The sequence below is a fragment of the Schistocerca piceifrons genome, chromosome 2 (assembly GCF_021461385.2).
Source record: "Schistocerca piceifrons isolate TAMUIC-IGC-003096 chromosome 2, iqSchPice1.1, whole genome shotgun sequence".
NCBI lineage: Eukaryota > Metazoa > Arthropoda > Insecta > Orthoptera > Acrididae > Schistocerca > Schistocerca piceifrons.
Window position 1 is genome coordinate 730,174,718 of NC_060139.1, and position 8,027 is coordinate 730,182,744.

At 43.8% G+C, this 8,027-nt stretch overlaps 1 pseudogene; it reads left to right on the forward strand.

Moving 5' to 3' along the window:
- Nucleotides 1-222: 222 nt before the first annotated feature.
- On the forward strand, nt 223-340 carry LOC124778394 (annotated as a pseudogene).
- Nucleotides 341-8,027: the final 7,687 nt, after the last annotated feature.

Consider the following 8,027-nt stretch of genomic DNA (forward strand, 5'->3'; position numbering starts at 1 on the left):
GCCAATTCAGTATCAGTTTACTGAATGATACGCCGGTGTATGTGGGTTTTGTGCATTATACACTGTTGTGTCGATATGGGAGTGCGTTGCTTTTTGTTTCTGACATCAACAGTGGTCCTAGTTTGGCATGCGACAACGTGAGGCGAGTGTCGCGCAGTAGTATGCATGAGAGTATGTGGCGGTGCGGACGCCTTTTACTGTGTAGTATGGTTTGTATTCCGTGGCAACGGCCTTGCCACAGTGGCTACACCGGTTCCCGTGAGATCGCCGAAGTTAAGCGCCGTCGGGCGTGGTCGGCACTTGGATGGGTGACCATCCAGGCCGCCATGCGCTGTTGCCATTTTTCGGGGTGCACTCAGCCTTGTGATGCCAATTGAGGACTACTCGACCGAATAGTAGCGGCTTCGGTCAAGAATACCATCATAACGACCGGGAGAGCGGTGTGCTGACCCCACGCCCCTCCTATCCCCATCCTCCACTGAGGATGACACGGCGGTCAGATGGTCCCAGTAGGCCACTCGTGGCCTGAAGACGGAGTGCTTTATGGTTTGTATTACGTAGGGCTTCCTGTCTCGTAGTGAGATACGGTCATTAAAGAAAGTTAATAATTGTCTTCATGGATGTGTTGTGGAGCCGATAAATTAAACGTAGCCTTTGTTCCATTTCAACGACTAGTGTGTCACCCTGCGATCGTAACAGACCTTTTCTGAATCTGGGGGTATATAATCCTACCAATAAAGTTTTTGAGCACGCTCTCTACACAGCCCGCACGTCAGAACCAAAATAAAACACAGCGAGAGGATAATAAGGGAAAACTTTACAAGCAACTGCGTACAACTACAAATCTGTGAATAAGAAATGTCACCCTGCTGCGGCTTTGCATGCACTTGGTGAACGCTTGCGCAACAAGACCATAACGCAACAAGAGCGGTGCGTTGTCAGAATAGAGTACATGTTCCGCGCGTCCTGCAGACACAGACCTGCTGCGGTACGTATAACACCTGCATCACCGTGTACGAGTGAAACGGCGTGGCGACTGGAAACGTACTCCGAAGCTGAAGTACGCGGGATCCTTGTGGGTAAAACATCTAAATTTCACACTGATTCACGGCGAAATTCTGGTGATATACAGTAAATGTCATGTCGACCAGTAGTGAAATTATGCAAATAATTTGACCAAGGCCACACACATATAGATGTTGCTCATTCGACATACAGTCCGGATCTTCCACCATGGAATTTCCTTCTTTACGGAAAACTGGAAGAACATATGCGGGGAAAGACATTTTCCGGCAGCCAGGACGTTCAAAAAGCGGTTTTCGAATGGCTCTGTCATCAAGGAGTGGATTTCTACGAGTATCGTCGAGAAATTGGACGATTGTAAGAATTTTCGGCCGATGTTTACAGAGACTTGGTGGCTATGTTGAGAAAAGCAAGATGCCTGCCATGATAACGTGTAATTTACTTTTCGAAGTCTCCTCCTAATTGTGTTTCATTCATGCAGTTATCACTCGCTCAGTTAACATGATTGTAAGTAAAACAACAATCGACACCTTTGTGTAAGTACTAAACGAGCATTTTAATTTAATATGAAATCAGCTGGGAATCACATCTGTGCAAATCTTCAGTTTTCAAACAAGAGCAAAATGCATTTTTTTATTCCGTCACCAGATAAGCTCAAATTTCGTTCACAGTCAGAATGAGAGTAGGTTGGTAGGTAATGATGTAAGATTTTTTAAAGAAGTGTATTTTGAAACTTTTAGTCGATCGGGCAAACGAAAGGCTCACCCTGCTGCCCAGACACAGTACCCACCTGGTTCCGAAGCTGGCAAGTGTCCGTGCATTTTTTAAGCCGAAGAAAGCCCCATGGCACTTTCTCGCAGTCTGAAAATAGTGTTGCAGAGCGTACATCTTGCCTACAGTAATGTTCAATAATGGGAGTGAATTCTGAGAATCTTTTCCACCATTAATCTCAAAATTAGAACCAATCACTGTTAACAGTACACACTGAAGAGCCAAAGAAAATGGTACACCTGACTAAGTGTAAGCCACCACGATCACACAGAAGTGCCGCAACACGACGTGACATAGACTCAACTATGTCTGAACTAGTGTTGGAGGGAATTAGCACCATGAATCCTGGAGGACTGTCCTTAGATCCGTAAGAGTACGAGGGGGTTGGAGATCTCTTCTGAACAGCACATTGCAAGGCATCCCAAACATGCACAATAAAGAAGTGTGTTCCTGGAGCCACTCTGTAGCAATTCTGGACCTGTGGGGTGTCGCATTGTCCCGCTGGAATTGCCCAAGTCCGTCGGAATGCACAATGGACATGAATGGATGCAGGTGATCAGGCAGGATGCTTACGTTCGTGTCATCTGTCAGAGACGTATCTAGACGTGTCAAGGGTCCCATATCACTCCAAATGCACACGCCCCACACCATTACAGAGCCTCCACCAACTTAAAAAGTCTGCTGCTGAAATGCAGGGACCATGGATTCATGAGGTTGTCTCCATATCCGTACACGTTCATCCGCTCGATACAATTTGAAACGAGACTCGTCTGACCAGGAAACACATTTTCAGTGATCAACAGTCCAATGTCGGAGCTGAAGGGCCCAGGCGAGGCGTAAAGCTTTGTATCGTGCAGTCATCAAGGACACAGGAATGGGCCTTCGGCTTTGAAAGCCCATATCGATGATGTTTTGTTGAATGATTCCCACGTTGACACTTGTTGGTGGCCCAGAATTTAAATCTGCAGCAACTGGCGGAAGGATTGCTCTTCTGTTACGTTGAATGATTCTCTTGTCGTCTTTGGTCTCTTTCTTGGAGGATCTTTTTCAGGCAGCAGAAATTTCAGAGATTTGATGTTTTACTCATTCCTGATATTCGTGGTAGAGTCGTGAAATGGTCGTACGGGAGAATCCCCTCTTCATCGCTACCTCGGAGATGCTGTGTCCCATCGCTCGTGCGCCGACTATAACACCACGTTCAAACTCACTTAAATCTTCATAACCTGCCATTACAGCAGCAATAAACGTTCCAGCAACTGCACCAGACACTTGTTGTCTTATATACACACTGCCGACAGCAGTGCCGTATTCTGCCTGTTTGCATACTTCAGTATTGCCTGCGCCAGTTTCTTTCGTGCTTCAGAGTATATGCGTTACTATGCTTCATTTTTTCAGTACAAAAGTTAGGTACCGGAATTTGATACAGTTGACAGTGTCGCAGTTTCTCTATTTGAAAAAGCTGATTATTTTACATCTTACATTTGTATGCTCTAATAAGTGTAGGTACACATGCCCATCGCACGCTGCAGTGCTACAAGTTCTACGGTGCTACAAGCAACACGTTTTTCATACAAAGTCAGATATTTGTCGCAAATATTCAGTTTCACGTAAATTCCTTTCCTTTCGTTATGCCCATTTTATCTTTGTACTAATAAGCGTTTCATGCCTAGGTATGTTTCATACATTCTGCTGTTAGGTCGTGTTACTAGTTCTACACGTTTTATATGAATGGGCGCTCTTCAGTTCAGGGCACATTCCTGACGTACATTTGTAGGTAGTCCGCTCTTCATACCTCGCATCAGTTGTGCTGTTGCTTACAAAGGGCGCAATCGCGAAGTCTTCTGCAAAGAACTTGGCACAAGTATGCCCAATCACTTTGTTCCCATTCTAAAAATTTTCTTGCTCTTTCTTTATTAATTTGGCCCTATTAACAAGAACTGGTTTTATTTAGATTTTCCAGTAATATTATCGGACACTAAGATATGACAAATATTGTGAGTTGTTTCTCTGCCTCCATATTGAGCCAATATACTTGTCAGTACAACAACCATTTTATTCCATCTTATGGTGAAAACGCTCTGGGTAGATAAGCGTTCAATTTTTATTAGTTAACTAAGGATGTAGGAGGGCGAATGATGGTCTTGCAGCGATATGAATTAAAATGTCCTCTAATTTCCTACCTATGAATAAATTTCCGTGTGCTTTGTGTAAAATATGTTATGTGATCCATTTCTCGTGATATTTCTCGCAAGCATTGTATTCGAATGTCCGTTTCGAAGCTATATTTTGTTAAAGCTGTTATCCTTGGATATCTGTCCCTAGATATCAAACTAACATAATGTATATGACGCAATGAGAACTGTAAGGGCTCAAAACACAGCAGCAAAGGTTTGAGAAAAATAGATAATTGTGAAAATTAAATTTGAAATTTGCATGCAAATTACCTGTCTCCTAGATTTGACTTGTTTTTTAATCAAGCCTCAACGTCCTATACTTCATATACGAAATTCATGCGCCCTTTTTATATTATGAAATTTTTGTTAACATTTAGAATTACTATTATTCATTTTAAATCATGAAATTTTCACATGTAGGGTAGTGGCAATAGTGTCTTTTTGACTATTGTGTAATTTGCAATTTATATGAAACTAGAATCAGAACACAAAAACGGATAGTAACTGCACTAATCACATTGTTGCAACCTATCCCAACACTTCATGGTCCTCATGACAATCGCTTTCATAAAGCACTTTTTCTAGCTTGAGGTTCAGATAAAACTGTCTGTTCAATTTAAGCACAAAATCTAGTAGTTTTGTTAAGTGTTTTTCTTTCAAGTTTGATATTTGCGTTTCACATATTTGGGCACTAGATCTTGCAAGACATCTACAAACTGTGGGGAAATGACAAACTGTAGTCTCCCTCGATGTGAGATGAAGAAAATTGTGGCCTCTCTCAACTGCAATGAAGACTATGAGGGTCGTTCAGTAAGTAATGGCCCACATTTTTTTCTCAGAACGTATTTATTGTTAAGAGTCAGAATTTGGTGGCAATATACATCAACATGTCTCGTCGATGTCCTACTTTTCTGCTCAGTCTCCATCAGGTTCTATGGCCTATACCAACGTCGTGGAAGAGCATGTAACCCCTGCTGGTAAAAGCTCTTGTCCTGTAGGCATAGTCATGTTTTCACTCCATGACTGACATTTTCGTTATCTTCAAACTATGTTCCCCCTAGAGAATCTTTAAGTGGCCCGAGGAGATGGAAGTCCGAGGGTGCCAGGTCTAGACTGTAGCGTGGGTGAGGCAATGATGTCCAGCCCAGTTTGGGTTCTCAGACTTGTGTGCGGGAGTAAATTGTCGTGTTGGAACAAGATTTCTGCTGGATTCTTGTCCGGTCGAACACGTCGGAAACGGTTCTTGAGTATTCAGAGTCTTCACATATGCCTCTGAATTGATGGTTGACCCTCTTCGCATTACATCCACAAGAATGACGCCATCACAGTCCCAGAAGACTGCCACCATGACTTTTCCGGCAGAGGGTTTTGTCTTGACTTTCTCCTTTGTGGTGAATGAGGATGATGCCGAGGCATGGACTGCCTTTTTGTTTCCGGTGCAAAGTGGTGAACCCAGCTTTCGTCCAACGTAACAATCCGTGACGGAAAAGCCTCTACGTCGGTCTCAAAACGCTCCAACAGATGAAATGCCATTTCTTTGAATCTTGTGACCCGCTGTGAACATTCGTGGAACCCATCGTGAGCACCTCTTTCAATATCCGATTCTCGATCACTGCAGACGCACTTCCAATGCTGATCGACAACTGTAGAGCCAGTTGCCGAGTTGTGATGCGCCGGTCGGCACGAATAATGGCATCCGCACGATTCAGCATGTCTGGAGAAATAGCTGTGGGAAGACGCCCCGATCGTGGCTTATCATGAAACTCTGCTTCTGCATTTTCTGTGGCTCTTTCTTTACCCATCCCATCTGTAATCCTCTTAACTACAAGCATCGCCATACACTGCACACAAACGTTTATGGATGTTCGCCACGGTTTCTTTCTCTGCACACAAGAATTCAATAACAGCACGCTGCTTGTAACGAGAGTCGTATGTAGTCGCCATTCTGACGTTGTACTGTGCCTCTACCGTCTGCCAGAACTGTTCGAAACTTCACCGGCGCACAGAAAAAATATCAAATATGAAGCACCAACAAAGACGTTTGTCTATGTATATTAATGGTTTTTTATGTGGGGCATTACTTATTGAACGACCCTCTGCCAGAACTGTTCGAAACTTCACCGGCGCACAAAAAAAATATCAAATATGAAGCACTAACAAAGACGATTTTCTATGTATATTAATAGTTTTTTATGTAGGGCATTACTTATTAAACGTCCCCTGGTATGTTACTTTAAACATCAGTTCATGGCAGCAAATTAAAAAGGTCATCTTTGTAAAACTTCCGAAACACACACTGTTGCCAAAAACATTCACTTTGAGTTTGGTGGTGACGTTGGTACCACTCTTAAGGTTTCTGAAATCCTCAGTGTCCATTTTACGGATTGGATTGCTATAACCACGGAACGTGGTTTTGTGGTGGGGCATTCATTCAATAGCATCCAGCTTTTATGGAGGAATGGGCGTCAGTGTAACCGTTAAGCGTTCCTATAGCAATGAAAATTTGTGCTTTGACTCTTAAGGTATTGAATATAAGAGAATTCAGTGAGACAGCTTTTCGCAAATGCTCATATATAGAGTGTATGGTACAGTACTCGTAAAGCTGGTACACCATAAAATGAATCGATGCGAGAAGCATACATGCTAGAGCCTCTAAATCGACGACACTGTGGTTGAGGACCTTATTCTCAACGCCTCATTTATAAAATACTGAAAAGTTAAATATAATACAATCATATAATTTTGTTCGATGACACAGAAGCCGCGCTGCCATGCTGTGACCATTCCGATAGAGGTTCTCTCACAGATTCTCGAGGGCAGACCGGTAAACTCATCCTGGTGCCTTTCGAACCACTCACGTACAGTACATTGCGAGCTGTGTGACGCGTTGTAGTGTCCTGCTGGTAGATGACATCGTACCGAGGAAAAACAAACTGCATGCAGGGGTGGACAAGGTGCCCAAGGACAACGCATCTATCATTGGGTACCATGTCAACCCCTTGTGTTGATTCGTTGTGTCATCCAGAACGACGAGGTAATCCTGGAAATACAATGAACCATTCCCCAGACCATAATTCTGTCTCCTCCAGCCTGGACTCTTCCGACGATTGTCGCAGAGTGTCTGTCTGATGGAGCGTAGAACGTCATGGATCTAAAAGGGCCCCTGCCGCCACTCAGTTGACGTCCAATAGCGTCACTGACGTGGAAACTCCAGCCATCGTCGCCGATGAATAGCAGTCAGCAAGGATGCATAAACCAGGTACCTGGAGCGGAGGCACATTTGCAGCAACGTTCGCTGAATAGTCGTTGAGGAGACACTATTGGTAGCCCCTTGGTTCATTTGGGCGGTCAGTTGGGCAACAGTTGCATGTTTATTAGCCTGTATACATCTCCGCAGCCGTCGCTCACCCCTGTCATCTGTGTCTCGTGGAGCACCACAGTTGCTTCGGCGCCGGTTTTGGATGGAGCCAGTTTTCCATGCACGGTATACTTTAACAACGGCGGCACGCTAACAGTTCACACACTTAGCCGTTTCGGAAATTCTTTCACTCTTGATCCGAAAGCCAATGTCCATGCCCTTTAGTACGTCAAATAAATCGCTCCATTTTCACATTGTGACAACAACTGCTGCTTTTCGTGTTCCCCGACACGATTTTTATACCCTCCACTGGTAGTGCTGCCACCTGTCATCTGTCAGTGGTTAATGACATTGACTTCGAAAACAGGCGGTGGTCACGTTAATGTGATTGGACGAAGTACATCCTCATTCTTTCTTGCACTGGAGCATACCTCTATAATCATTCACAGAGTCAGGTTTTGTAACGCCTGAAATTAAAGCTTCGGAAATCATCCTCTATAAAGATGGTTGCTTAGGGCACCGCACAAACAGGGGATCTGACACTGCAGGGTTCAAGGGTGCACAGTGAAGCTTTTAAACTTCTTTATTAAATATTTTACTTAAACTGCTGAGTGAAATCGAATGCAAGTGAACCTACTTTCTCTTTACTTTTCCTTATCATGTCAACATTGACGCACAATATTCTAGCGCAACGCAATCTG